The 16293-nt window shown below is 30.9% G+C and overlaps 1 protein-coding gene across 7 annotated transcripts in view; it reads right to left on the bottom strand.

Moving 5' to 3' along the window:
- Positions 1 to 16216, bottom strand: part of LOC140046098 (fibroblast growth factor receptor-like) — an 81660-nt gene extending 65444 nt beyond the window's left edge. For 3 of the 7 annotated variants that reach the window (XR_011844733.1, XM_072090618.1, XM_072090620.1), the window contains exons 1-2: positions 16173 to 16216; positions 4891 to 4969 (exon numbers count right to left, since the gene is read on the bottom strand). The gene's annotated coding sequence lies outside the window, so the exon portion shown is untranslated. The remainder of the gene's footprint in view (positions 1 to 4890; positions 4970 to 16172) is intronic. The other 4 variants (XM_072090625.1, XM_072090623.1, XM_072090624.1 and 1 more) reach the window with 2 other exon arrangements.
- Positions 16217 to 16293: the final 77 nt, after the last annotated feature.

Here is a 16293-nt window from a genome sequence, read left to right as displayed (position 1 = left end):
ATCTAATTACATATTTACATGTGCAGTGCTTCTGGGTACAAGACATTTACACTTGGGTTTCACTAAACAAGGAAAAAAGTAGATTAAGAGAGAAGTGAATTATGCCCATGTATTGGCATAGCGAGACGGTAACATTTATTATTCAAACCAGAAGAAAATTATTATTTTTTGCTTTAGCAATTAGACATTGTGTAGTGCTAGTGCCAGAAGAAAATTATTATTATTATTTTCAGTTTTTAGCAAGGCATTGTAGTGCTACAGTAGTTGTAAATACTATTTTTCAAAATACTTAAACTATGAGTCAGAAAAGAAAAAAACTTTAAAATAATGATACATAACAATTACTGGTATGATTGTACAATATTAAAATATTTTTTACTCATCATTGGCATCACAAATCGATGGGTCTGCTGGCTGCTATAAATCAAGCCTCTATCTTATGTAAATTTTATTGATCTGTTTTCTTTTTAAATAGTTACAGGATTAACTTTTAATATATTCTTTATTTCTGAAAATATTTTGTTTAAAATCCCTAAAGTGTCACAAAGTGCACATATTAAATAAACAGTATTTTTAGTCTGAACAACACTGTAACAATAAAATGAATGCCATAAATAAAAAGGGCTTCTGGTTTAAGAAGAAGGTTGATATCAATACTTTACCAAGCATCGTTTAGTGAGAGGGGAAAGCAATCTAAACCTCTGTCTACACTATCGAACTACTTTGACAAAAAAAAGTATGATGCGCCCAAATATGGTAGTGATATGCCCAAATATTTAAGTGACATGACATCATCAGTCCATATATGGGCATATCACATCTTTTTTGACACACAAAGTTTGATAGTGTAGACAGCGCTTTAAACCGCCTACGTTAAAAGCTCAATTATCAGTAGTCTAGAAAATTTGTGATTGAATACATTCTCATTATCAATTTTGAACATTCAATAGCCTACAGCATGATATCCAAATGCCACTCTTTGTGCTGTGAAACATTTTTAATAGAACATGTATAGCCAGCCGCCAGCAGCCCCACCCCACCACTTCCTCTTGTTTATCCTATTTAAAAGAGCTAATAATGTACAAGATATAGTGTAGCTAGTAGTACATGATTCCATGTCCAGTACATGATGGCCTACAGGTTTTCATAATAACATCTCTATCCATTACTTTACAGTTAATCCTTTAACAGGAAATCTCATAATACTCGGGTATTAGTTACTCAGTTTTCTTTTTTATTCACTTGTATATTATCATATAATGTGCATCTTGATTTAATGATTTAAATAAACATTCCATACATCCATCCATCCCACTCCAGTCCATCCATTCAATTCTATCCCATCCATTCAACCATTTATTCATTCTTAACATTCCATCTCCCATCCATCTATCTGTCCATCCATCCATCTCCCATCCATCTTCCTGTCCATCCATCTCCCGTCCATCTATCCCACTCCTGTCCATCCATTCAATTCTATCCCATTCATTCCACCATCCATTTATTCTTAACATCCCTTTCATCCATCACTCTCCCGTCCATCTCCGGTCCATCTTATTCTTATTCTTTTATTGCCAAATATAAAATACATGAAGAACACGACATACAAAAAAAACAATAGAACTAACTGAGTGAGCTGGCATGGGACACAAAAGCGAACCTAATCACTATGACTTAAAGCCTGTGTTCCCCACTCACCCAGTTTCACAAGTAATGAATATACCATCTATCTGTCCATCCATACATCTTCCGTCCATCTATTACAATCCATCTCTTGTCCATCTAACCCACTCCCGTACATCCATCTAATTCTATCCCATCAATTCATTCTTAACATCCATCCATCCATTTAATAATCAATCTATCTATGTATTCTAGTGGAGGTTGAAGGTGCCAAACAAAAACATTTGCCAATGAAAAAAGCCAAATTGAATGATATATGTTTTATTGATAGTTTTGTTTTGTTTTGTTTACTACATCAGCTTTGTTGACAAGGTCAATGGTATAAAGGACATGAAACTAATGCTATAAACCATGCACATAGCCAGATGATATCAAGCTGATAAATCTTGAATAATCCTTCTGTATAACACCTGACATATGTACCAATCAAATGTCAAATCCAATCTGGATGTAGATACAATATATGCCTAGCAAAAACAATTCTATAAGAACATATGGGTTTGTTTCTGCCATATAGCGCCAAATAAATTGTTTATTTCAAATAGATTTAAAATATAATTTTTATATAGCATTTCTGCTAAATATGTGCTCCTAAGTAACGGTTTAAATCAGTGGAAGAAATTCAATGGTCAATTCAAATGTTACTTAAGTGTTGTTGAAATAAAGTCTGCGGTTGTCAAATCAAATAACCATTATTTTGTATTGAAGCAGAGAATAACTGGTTACTAAAATTTGTCCTGTTTTTGCTGCCAAGAAAATGTATTCTATTCAATATTTTAAATTATTTTTTTTTATATTTTTTTTTTGTACTGTAAAAGGTTCAAATGGAACAAATCATCTTCTATAGGAGATCTGAAGGAACATATATTTCTCTCTCTAAAGCAATAATCCTCTCAGATTCAGAAAGTTTAGGATTGGTGTACACCAACTTCCTATTTCATACCTTTGTTCTTAATTTCATATATTTTTTTTTCCAAACATTAATAAGAAACGATACATGTAAGAGTAGTAGTAGTAGTAGTACTTAGTGGTGATAAATGTAGGTAAACAGATGTACAGATTTGTGCTATTTATCTTAAGCCTTACCTTATGGTATTCTACATCTGTCTACAGCCCAAACAGATGCCTAAAAGTGATGCCTATTGTCACATTGACCCGATATAGGGTGCTACCATGTGCTCCAAACACTCATCAGTAAACATGGGAATGTGTTAAGTTGTGACTGAATCACATTGACCGAGTATAGGACGGTACTACCATGTGCTCCAAACACTCACCAGTATCATGGGAATGTGTTAAGTTGTGACTGAATAAATGAGGGATGACAAATTATTATTGTGCTTTTCAAGAGATTTTTAATTTTACAATAATCTGTCCATTTATATTAGAATGTTATTTCCTGCCACTTAAAAGCCTTAAAAGTCTAATATATTTGTGTAGCTGTAGCAGGGAGTTGTTATTATATTTATTTCACTTTTTTTTCCCACAAATCATTTTGTATTGCTTTTATGTAAATAAGAATATTTTTAAAGAGAGAATAGTAGTTAGTACCATAGATCAGTGAGTGGAAAAGGAAACTTATGAATAACCAAGCCTTTAGGTGCAGGGTCCTAACAAAGTAATCACATATCGAGAAATTTGAAATCTAAAATCTAATATAACTATAGGTCTGAAAAAAACATTCATCCTATGTGTGTCATGTTTTAATAAAGCATATTTCATTCATTCATTCATTTATTTATTTCACTTTACAAATATATAAAGTGGAGGAGCCTAAAAGAAAGCAAAGCTTGTTGTGAATAGGCTCCTCAAAACAAAACAAATAAAATATAAATAATATAACACAATTAGAAACTCCAAAAAAACAACAATTAAACTAATATCTTTTCTCTAACACATAAGTTTAACATGTTTAAAACTAAAAAAACAAGTAAAAAATAGATTATATAAATTATTTAAGAAATATCAAATATATCAATTATAAAATTATAATTACTATCTTTTTAGGGACCACATTGGAATTAAGTTGTTTTACTTTAAACGACTTTATGTGTTTTCCCGTGCATCGTCAGACTTCATTAATCCCGCCATTTTTATTTGCTTTTTTGATGTATTTTAATATTTAAGGTGATTATATATATTATTGATGTATTTTTAATGTTATGTATTGAGATGCCAAATAAATGAAAGAAAAAAAAAAGAAAAAATATTGTAATTAAGTCCTGTCTTGCTAAAGCTCTGTCTACACTATCAAACTAGTTTGACAACAAAGTGTGATGTGCCTAAATATGGTAGTGAAATGCCTAAATATGGTAGTGATATGCCCAAATGGTAGTGATATGACATCATCATGTCAATATATGGGCACATCACATTTGTTGTCAAACTAGTTTGATAGTGTAGACAGAGCTTTATTCAAACCTAATGTATGGGTCTATGATCTAATGTGAATGTTATATAACATAATACAATCAAGTGTTCAGCATTATTTTTAATGTACACCTAACATACATCAATAACATTCAATACTGTTGTGGTGTTCATGACAAGGTAAATGAATATTGATAGATTGGATTTCAACAGACTACTTATTTAGTGTCAAGAGTGATTTGCCATCAACGTTTGATTGTGATTTAAGCCGGCTTTATGTTAGCTAACTCCTAGATCTGTGACACTCAATTGATGATGGAAAATGAATAACAAACCTGGACTTTATACTGCATATCCTCAAAATCGGTATAAAAAAACATTTTGTATAGAAATATGGTATGTGTCTTGTTCCAATATGGGGTCCAAAATTTCCAACTAACAGTTTTGAAGTTTTAAATTTATTTAAATTCCCCTTTGCGGGCAGCAGATTCTTGGTACTGTATACTGTATATTTCCGAAGTATCATAGGAATATTTGGTAATACATTTTTCACATGTATAGTGGTAACATAACCCTTAACCATTGATACAGGCACCCTACTTCGGAAATAGATAGTATGTGGAGATACAGCATTGGGAATCAAGTGTTGCAGGACTGATATGGTGTAATAGAGTCCGGTAGATCAAGATTACTAACTGGCCGCTTTGAAAACCAATAAGCAAGTGCTAAGCACGACAAACTTGCTAAATATCTAGATGTTCTTCAGGTTATCTTGGTATCATTGATCAAAATAGATTCTCAAGTCTGAAAAACTTCTACAAATAATCATTACATTACCTTTATGTAGCAGATGTTTTTAAAACACATGAACTTCAACGCTGTAATACATCATCTAAGACACATTCTGTAATCCACGCTGGAAGTATAAGATTAGTAAGGAAGGTTAAGTTAAAAGCTATTGACCTATGGAAGCAGCTAGCAATGTATAGCAAAACATCCATCATATTTGGCAGTCCTAAATTTGGATAAAAGCTACCTTTTTAAAGATTATGTTATTGAACTAATGTTATATTTATTGATTAAAGATATCCATCTAACTTAGGGATGATATCATAAAAAATAATAATATTAAACATTTAAAGCGCTCTTTATCGGAGTCTCACAGCGAAATATGAAAAGAATAGCTATTTAAATAGGTGAGTTTTCATGAGAGATTTGAAGTGAAAAAGGGATGTAGTGTAAACGGATGGAACAAGGAAGTTGGTTCCATTTCTCTGGTGCCTGAGCATATCCAAAATATTCTACTGCAGTTACTCCAGTAACTATACATTTACTACAATAATGTATGATTTTTTTTTGGTTTCATTTCTCACTGTAGAAGCAACAATTACCATACAAATACAAAATATAGTTACTGCATTTATTGCAGCAGAATAAAGATGCCATTTCAATATTATATTTGTATAAAACATGAATCTACAATTCTGCTGCACAATTTCAGGCATAAAATCTTTAGCGAATATTGCCTTTGTTTATTCTGAAATGTTGTATTGCAAAATTTGAAAATATATGGAGGTGATAAAAAATAGAGTCTCTTTAACTGCTTATCATAAATGATAAACATGTAATAAACTGTCATAAAAAAATTGGCCTTTGTTTTCACAAAAATTAGTAAAATATACTATACCAGTATAAATAGCAGAGTTCAAAGTTCATACACAAATATAGTATGGATAGATCAATAACTTGTACATGCTTTTATGGCGCCCTCACATCAAAGAATAATCTTAAAAGGTCGCTAGTAGATTTTGCAAAGAATCATGTGTTTCTTAGTGTCAATGTTAAATGTATATTGAGAGAGGGAAAATGTTGATTATTGATAAATGAAATCATAATTAAACAATTAATAATCAATGCAATACAATAATTGATTAGTTGTCTGACAGCTAGTGTACACAAGACAGTTACACAGTTAATCAGTGCTGTAATATGTTCAAATTCTATGGATGGAAAGTCAATGATAGATGGATATAGTATTTAAAGTCAAAAAAGGAAGTTTTCGCGCCGCTTTTTTAGGCAGTATATTCAAGAGTACGGAAAGAATTAGGAAACAGTTCCCATGCGATAGCTTGTACTTTGTAGTTTACTACTGATGAAAAAATGGTATTTGGAAACTTGGAATGGGCATGCATGCACACAACCAAAAGCATGTTTGGGGAAAAAAAAAACTTTTGCTGATAAATATTGAGATGCATGTAGGCAGTAGTTATCTTGAGATAAGCAGCGTTTTTTGTGAGAAATAGTTCTTATTTGAATATTTTTTTCCAAAATACGTCTTTATTCTTAGACATCGATTAACACAGCTGTACACTAATGTCAAACATATAAAGAAAGCTGGAATTCCAAGAACAAATTGATTTAAAATAATAAAAACAGACGATTCAAGGATTTACAAAAAAGTAAAATATTTAAAAGTTGACTAAGACTAAGAGGCTTAGAAATAATACTTGTTTATTTGTGAGCAGAGATATTCTGGCATTTTAACCATTTGAACTAAGTCGTACAAAAAGATGAAATAGAACAGAATAAGTACTCCCCCTTTAAATTGTAAAGGGGGAGAGGGGGGGGGGGGGTTAGGGTACTAAATTCATGCCTGATACTGTATCTGACAGATATTAATTTAAAAGGCTTTTAACTAGTAATGTTAGAAGTAGTCATTTTTAATTATGGAAAATAATATGAAAGTGAATACGAGGAAAATGAATGTAAACCTGGTCACATGACAAGATTTGTTCAACAGCACTTCATTACTCAATTGACGGATTTAGCGATTAATTCCGTGGAAAGACGGGATAAACTCCGGCTCTAAAAATACTTGAATAATGGATCGAAATTACAGGAACTTGTCAATAGTCGTATAAAAAAGGCCAAATTATTAGTTATCACCATTAAATTATGTTCTAAATGCACGATAAAATTGCAATCCTCTTAGTAACAGCTGAAGAGGTTTTAAATTGCTATTGCAGTATTCAATTTAAAAGTATTATATTTAATAAGTTTTATACATTCAATTCACTAAATAATGGAATTATCATTATTGGAAAATAATAAAAAGAGAAGAAAATATGCGCACACACCACAACCTCAAGAGTATGATGGGTTGTGTGCTTATAAATCAAATACGATTACTCACTGACAAAATAAAAAACTATTAAATGTAAAAAGCAAGTTTTAAATGGCAAACATAGCTAGAAATCCTGGCAGAGTTCATGGCGAATATACAGCAATCAATTTCTAAATGAAAAAGGAAAATAAAATTAGATGATATTAAACCGTCACCTGGTGTATCAGTCAAAGTTCAGTTATCTTAAACCTTTTAACGAGAAAAGGTAAATTTATCTGTTAAAATGAATCAAATTGGAAACATTATACAGAACCGTTAACGAAGAGAAGTTGATCGTCTTGGCAAGCTGTGCACCATACACGACAAAATTTCATTACAAAATGACTGGCATTCCCTCGGAGCATTTTTCTCCGTACTTCAAACATTAAGTTTAAATTTGTTTGGCACTGGAGCCAGGTTTCGCATAAATAAAATATATATTAACTGACTATAAACTGCATTTCTTTATTAATATTATTACAGGCGACAGTAAATGGGAACTAGTCACAGGTGATCTACTTGAGTAGCTTTGATGTTTTTACCTGTATGCTTCGGCGTGTCTCAAAAGGTCACATCCCAATATTCAGCCATTTCTAATTTCATCTCATCTTAATTTTTAACAACATCCCGAAGATCAAACATAATTGTAACTTACAATTATATATTTGACACTAATGTTTTCCATTTCGCAATGATATATTTCAATGTAATATTTTGTCAAGGTTCTCAGCATAATTTGGCTGTTACAGTTCTAAATTTGATTACTGTTAAGTGACATTTAATGCAAATATTAATATTTGAACCCAGATTCACACTACAGGTGAAGGCAATATGTAAATTAATTCAAAAGGGAAAGTTTCCGATATCATTTGACATAACATGCTTCATCGCTCCGTAATAATATTTCGCCATTTAGGATGAAGATAAGCTTAGCGGCGTATGTTAACATTATTGCATAATCTCAACTGAATTCATTTACCAAGGGGATGAGTTAACACATGAGAATTAAGGTTCACATTGAAGTCATCCAATGAAATGCTTACTATCGCTATAGAATATCTTGAAAGAAATTTTAATTATGAGTAATCTAACGACGTACTAATGGAAACAGCTGAGACGCTCATTAACCGATAAAACTATCAACAATTAAAGAAATTGGTTCAAAAGTATATTAAGTAAAAAAAAGTGCATAACACAACCTTATAATTGTACAATCAAATCTGAATGGATCGGGACAGCTGTGAAATTTTTTTTTTTGATTGGTCATTGGTCCAAATCATTGCTGATTATTTTTAGCAAATTCATGCAGTAACATTTTTTGGCTGTCCTTTAATTCAAAGATGCTAAATTATTTTTACTTTAAATCATAATAATTAAAAATGACATTTGTATTCATCACTGAACATTAAACAGCAAACATATATTGGAAATAGCTTATAATAGTACAGTAATTATTTTTAAAAGCAAAGCAATTTAAAATAATATAATTAAGAAGGTAATAATTTAAGTCTTACAAATAAAACAACACAAAGAATTTCAGGTAGAAAACATTTCTTATTTTTATGCGTCAAAATCCAAAGCAATTTTGTGTAATAATAATATTAAATATTCTTACTGTATTATATATAGGCCTATATTATTATTATTATTATTATATTATATTATATATTAAAAATACAAACAGAACACAGTTGTTGAACATTTATCAACACAGTCTTCTTTTGGCACAAGACTTGCTGTGGATAAATATTTAGTCAAAGCAAGAAACGGAAGCAAATGGATGTATGTCAGCTGTCTCGATCGTTGCCATCCAGCTATCTACAACAGAGAAAAGTAATAAACAAATATGTTGAAATATTGAAGGTACAAACACATTAAAATAAGACTAAAAAAGAACATTAATGATTTCAATTTCTGAATGTGACTTTCATGTTACTTTCCTTCATCCTGGGAACAAGTATCAATTTTTGATTACCAAGATTTATAAATCTATTTTAAATGCATCATTGGAGTATCCTCAAATAAACGTTTCCCCAATGGTATGATTTTGAAACATTGCAATGCAACATAAATACAAAAAAATAATTATTATTAAGTTCACCTTGATATATTATAAGACATGTTACTAATAACAATGGTTCCCTACATCATTTCACAGGAAATTGGCTTTTTTTCTTGACCAATTAATTCTATTTATACACACATAAGTTGGAGCAGTTCAGTATTTAACAGACTGCAATTTGAAAAGTATTATGGTATCAAGAAATTGCTTTACGTCGTTTACAAAAATGATTTATGAATATCAATTTATTTTACATGATGTTTTATGAGGTTACCTTTCATTAGGGCTTTAAAGAAAGTAAACAAAAATGACAAATCACTAATAAACAAGGCGTTGAAGTCAATTTTCTGGAGTAAACATGACAGTGACCAAACATCAATGATAACAGATCAAACAGATCATCATTATTTCCATAAATCTAAAGCTCTGTCTACACTATCAAACTTTATGTGATAAAAAAATGTGATGTGCCCATATATGGACATGATTACATCATATCACTACCACATTTGGGTATATCACTACCATATTTACACAAATCAAAATTTTTTTTTCAAACTAGTTTGATAGTGTAGACAAAGTGTAATGAACCCTTAAAAGCATATTAAAAATGTTAAAATGTTCCAATTTTAGTTACATTTATATATATATATTTATATAGATGCTGATTTTGACGATTATGATAATGATAATGACCGATTATTAATGATGATGATGCAGATATTGATGATAGTAGATCACAACAAAGATTTTGATGACGAATCTCTATTAACTGGCCAGTAATTATTAATCTGGCAATGCAACTTATCATATAGCCATTACAATTAAAAACAATTTAAATAATCAATAATTGTGCTTCATACTTCTGAGAAATATCTAAAAATAAAATTTATCCAAGGGCCTGTTTCTGCTGAGCAGAAATAATCGATTATTAACCGTTTATTTTTTTAATCGATTATTTTTGGGCAGCAGAAACGGCGCAAAATAAAATAACCGATTAAAAATAACCGATTAAAAACACTCAATCCATTGCGTGTTTTAATCGATTATTTCTTGTTTTAACCGCTTATTGCGGAGCAGTTTTGAGCTGCAACACAAATAGCGATTATTGACCTCACTTTGACCTCTAGAGTATGACAAACTTATTCACGTCACAAAGCATGCTGTTTATTTGCGCAATATCGACGGCGATCAGCAAAACCACGATCGCGATGTAGACCGAATAACAATCAAATGTTAAACATTTGATTTTTATTATTTTGTGGGGAAGAATTATACCGAGAGACTCCAGGATTCTGTGTTACAAGTACACCCGTTACATACCACCAGTCCAGGCTAACGATGTTTTACATGTCATTTTTTAGGCCTGTTTGTTTGGTAGAAATATATAGCATAGGCCTAGGCCTAGCAGGCCGAAGGTAGAACCAACGAACGGCGAAACGAACTTTTTTCGCCGACGTGTCCTTATTAATATAACATCATTATTCTGTTGTATGTGGTACGGTAGTAGGCCTAGATGTTTATTTTACAAATAATATAGCTTTACGTAAGAGTAATTTTTAATCCTACATGTGAGAGTTTTAGGCAGCGATAGAATGTAAACAAACCAACTCTCATCGGCCTTTCATAACTTGAACTGCGCTGTGGGAGAATGATGACGTGATTTTAAAAACCGATTACCTGAATAACCGCTTAAAGTCGTAGCAATTTTCAATTGCAACGCGATTATTTTTGTGGTTTGCGGTGACTGGAAAAAATCGATTATTTTCATTTTTTCAGCGGAAACAGACCCCAAGAATAAAACATGAAAATGAGAAAATTGCAAGAAATATTTGTGTTTCTCAGAAATATCTAAAAATAAAATTTATCAATTAACAAGAATAAAACTGAGCTGAAAAAAAAAACTACAAGAAATTTGATATTTCAGTATTAACTGTATGACTTTAATTTTCTTCATTTTTATAGAAACTAACTGTTGTAAAAAGTACTTTAAATAACAATACAACATCAAATCATTCAACTAACGGCAACAGCCCACACTGCCTTCACTTGCTTACAGCCATTCAATGATAATAGATGTTATTTCCTTTTACATAAGTTCCAATCTCTAAAAACCACACAACTTTTTAAAAATACTCTAAAATATAAAGCTGTGGGCGATAACATTAATTGTGTGGGTAATGAGAAAGACAGAGACTGTGAAATCACAAGTGTAGAACTATTACTTCCGATAAGTAACTCCCCCATGATGAGAAGCTGCTGCTGTGATTAGAATAAGCGTGACCAGAAAACAACTGGTAATACATTTGATGACAAACAAAACAAAGTACAAAGAAATGCTGACCATGAATTCTATATTCTTTAGAAAAATGTATTTTTAAACTTTGCTGTTTATTAAGTCATCTTATACCAGGAAAAAGTTAAATAAATGTTACATATTATTTTACATAAAATAAGTTTACTAAAGCGTGGTTCCCACTAGAACGTAACGCAAGGACGTAAACGCAACGCAAGCGTTTTAACCAATGACAAGCGAAGTTATAGACAGTTAGCAACCACAAGCGAATAAGCCATCGCTTGTGATTGGTCAATTCACTTGCGTTGCGTTACGTCCTTGTGTTGCGTCGCTAGTGGGAACCACGCTTTAGGAAACAAAATTATACAAACTAGAAATGTAATTATTAATGTAGTTTATGCAGGGAGTTACTAATAAGAACTCCCTGGTTTATGTGAATATGTCTCTGTTGTTCTCTGTCGATTAACTAGAAACTAACTCAGTTTTATTCATTAGCTAATGATCATACTGTAGCCAATATCGTTTTAAAAACTAGTGTTGTTCTCGACAGGATCTGAATATTAGTACGTGTTAATGGTCTTCTACACATGATTTCAATGCTTGTGGTGAACAATGTTTGAGAATTATAACTGTGTTTATGTATTTCAATTTATTTTATTTTTTGATCACAAAGCAAATGCCAAATGTAACCCTAAAGCTCCGTCTACACTATCAACATTTAGGTGGCACAAACAATATGATGTGCCCATACACGGACATGATGTCATACTACTACCATATTTGGGCATATCACTACCATATTTGGGCACATCACATTTTTTTTGTCAAACTAGTTTGATAGTGTAGAACTTATGCTCACTGGATAACACATTTATTTATGAATGAATAAGCAAAAAAGGCAAATAAGTACTTTTACATTCAGTGCCGAATTTACTAGAAGTGAAATTTGAGTAAAGAGGCCCTTAAGCCTATTGCTTAAAATTAAGCACTTACTTTCATTACTGACAGATTTCACCTGTTTTGCCATTTTATAAATGTTCTCTAATAATTTAATAATTTAATAATAAATATAGTAGAAGATAATAGTATAGTGAAAACACAAAATAATTTAAATTTTGAGCACCACATAAATAAAAAAAATCATCCCTTTATTAATCAAATAAATTGTGATATAAGATAATATAAATTATTTTAGAAGACAAAGAAACAGTAGGCCAACAATCCACCTATTTAAGGATGTTGTATGTTATAACAAGTGTTTAATCTGGTAGTTTATTTCAATAACAAATTATTTGGCGACTGTATGGTGGCTAGGGATGTGTATCCTTCACAAGTTTAGTAATGGGGTAATTTACAATGTCAAGAATCTTAAGAACAATAGCATTCCAGTTGTTTCTATTGGAATCAACTGTGTAATCATAAAACATACGCAATTGGTGGTTTGTAACTAACTTTTAACTTATTTCTGAATATTGTAAATGTTCTAGTGACTTTATGTTTTAAATTGTATTAATAGCCTTGCACTAATAAAGCCAAATTTGTCTAGCTGTTTTACTTTTTAGGTTTTTGCTAATTTTATTTTGTATCTCCATTGAGATCCAGTCACTGATACCATAGAGATAATATCTCTATGCTGATACCCATAGCATTCTTCCCTAATTTGATTTTTGATGTAATTATTGTTATAAAACCGTTTTAATCCTAAAAAAAATACAATCAAATAAAATATATGGCGTAATAGATAAAGAATTCAATTAGACTTTGTATATAAAAATAGTTAGATAAGGATGGTATATCGCTCAACCTATACTTTCACTGTCAGTATGACAAAGGACAAGCATCCATCAAAATATTTTGTTATGAAGTTGACAGTCGAACATTCTTATCAAACAGCAGGATTCTAGGCCAGAACGTAGCATTCATTTGAAATGGTCATTAGGTTGCTAAGCAATTTATGATTAGTTTTTAATTACTTAATGACATTAATTTGGCAATGGCAATCTGAAGCAAATATAACTGATCATATAGGAGGCCTCTACAATGTAACAAAATGTCATAGCTATATCGCTAATTTGACTCTGAATGTTCATCTGGTTTGTACACATTATATCACTATTTTTGTTCCAAAAAATTCAAAATTCAAAAACTTTTATTGTCCAATATTCATAAAAACATAACAATTGGAAATTTTACATTTAAACATTCACAATTACATTTTATTTGGGACCCGACCTGTGATTTTCCGCAGTATGTAGTAAATTTAAAATCATACATAATATATACTAATTTAACAAAGCAGAAGTGGCGTCTCTGAGGACTCTAGCAAATAACCAAATTGACGTCGTCGAGCTTAGATGAAAACTCAACACACATGATCTACATACAGTAGATGCTCATGGTAAATGGCAATTTTAGTCTAATATGTAAAAGACTCCATCCTATTTGGCATCCTAAGCACCATCCTCTTAGTTAAGATAGAACATTACCTATAGAAAGGGTAAATTCAAATACTTGACTGTTTTAGTGTTAAGCCCATTCGAGTAAAGACTCTCTCTTCTGTGACAAAAAAATATGATATATTTGGGCACATTACGTTTGTTGTCAGATGTCAAATGTTTGATAGTGTAGACAAGGTTTCAGGTGTGACTTATTCCTACTGATTATTAACTTTTAGCTAGAGATCAAGGTGCATAAACAGACTTTTTGTAATAGGCCTAAATATTCAAATTTACGCCTACAGTATTCCCACCAACCAATATAATTCTCATACGATAGGTCTACTTCTTTTTATTAACGTCAATTTCAAATTACAATACACTATACAGTGATTGTGTATAGAAATAGTGTATACTTACATCATGCCTTAGACACATAAAAAGCTGTATTTATTTTTCCAAGAGGCCACTACTAAATTAAAGCACTGTAAATGGGTCTAGGGAAAGGTATATAAATCTAGGGACATGTTAAAACAAACAATTGTACTACAGAAGATCATTGCGAGACTTGTAGATTTTTTTTATGCCTTTTCAATCCTACTGTAGGCTATTGAACTTAGTCGTACTAAATCATTTTGTTTAAAGACAGAAAAATGACTTTCAATTGCGAGTCCTGGATTTTTTGTTTCTATTTGTGTTCAATTCAATACCGTATAATAACAAATATAAAATTTCCCTACTTACAGTACTGTATTTTTAAAAAAGAAACAATTAATTGTTTGATAATGTTAGGGCTTATAACTAGGTTTAACTGGGCTTATAACTGAGATTAATGTACAGTATACTGTTATGTAAAGTGTTATACAATATCACACCATGAGTGACTCATAAATAATTAAACATCTAAAGTAAAGTGTATACAATTAATGTTTTTATGAGAAAAAAGCTGTAAATATTTATTGGTGTTTATTCAAATTAACTAGTATTAGTAATCTTTTTTTCCCCCTTTTATTCTATATGAGGGCGCTATACACCATTGTTAAAAGATCTTTACAGTAATCTGATATTACAGGCACTGTACTTTTCAATCAAAAGTAATTGAAAAACAGGACATTTTCTGTTTTAAATTAGGCTGCTTATAGTCTACTCCAATATTACCCTAATTAATAGACAATATTATGTTGCTCTATGCTAGGCAGAGTGTGCTTTTGTTTGTATGTTTTGTTCCATGTTTTTTTTTTTTAATAACATGAAGAAATGTTTATACAAATAAACAAATAATTTCCAAAATGTTGCTATTGCATGCTTCTTCCATACATACACAAGGACCGGAACTGTACTAGTTAGTAGGAAGGTTTTAAATTAAACTATATTTGAAAACCAAATCCAGTTTTTAAATGAAAGAATGACTCAGTTATTGCATAGGTTTACTTTGCTTATTTTGTAAACTTTATTTGAACTAAAAGAAATCTGTTTTCACTATAAATGCTTCTGTTTAACACATTAATCTGCTCCTTATAACATGGTGTCATTAACTCATGTTGTAAACATTAGTTACATTAACGTCTTTACCACGGTTTATAAATATTTATATTATTAATGTATTAGGTTATTATCTATGTGTCTGCTAAATGCCAAGAATATGTTACTAATAATAACCATCTTATGAATATTCATGATTTCCAAATAAGGTCATATAACTATCTTACCTTATGTTATTGATAAGTATTAACATTTTATGACAGAACAATGTAATGATACTTGTTTAGACTAAGTGCTTTTAGTATTAGTAGATTTGTTATAAACAGAACTGCAGAATTTTAAACAATCTAATTTTTAATATAGGACTGGTCCATCGATACAATGTCAAAGCTTTTAATATGCAATTGAATCGACATGACTCCTAGGTTTATTTAACCTTATTAAATACTAAATATTTCAGTAAAAGATGAATAGTCACAAGAAAAGTAAATTACAATTTTCATTACAGGATTTAGCACCACAGAGAGGGGTGTAGTCGTATATGGAGTTGGTGTTCCTTCACACGTTACCCAGCAGAACATTCATGACTTAAGACATCAATCAAGTATCGGACAGCATATCACATAAAAAACCACCATTCCCAAGGTGTTAATGGTTTATTGAAATATTTAATCTTCTTACCTTTTCTTGACTTGAAGAAGGCAGGAGATATGATAGGAAGAGTGAACTAAACTGAAAAAAAAATAAATAAAAGAAATCTACATAGGAAAATTGTGGTGTGTGCATACATATATTATTTATA

Source organism: Antedon mediterranea, chromosome 4 (genome assembly GCF_964355755.1).
Source record: "Antedon mediterranea chromosome 4, ecAntMedi1.1, whole genome shotgun sequence".
Lineage (NCBI taxonomy): Eukaryota > Metazoa > Echinodermata > Crinoidea > Comatulida > Antedonidae > Antedon > Antedon mediterranea.
The sequence above is the reverse complement of the archived record's forward strand: the minus strand, read 5'-3'. Positions and strand labels throughout refer to the sequence as shown.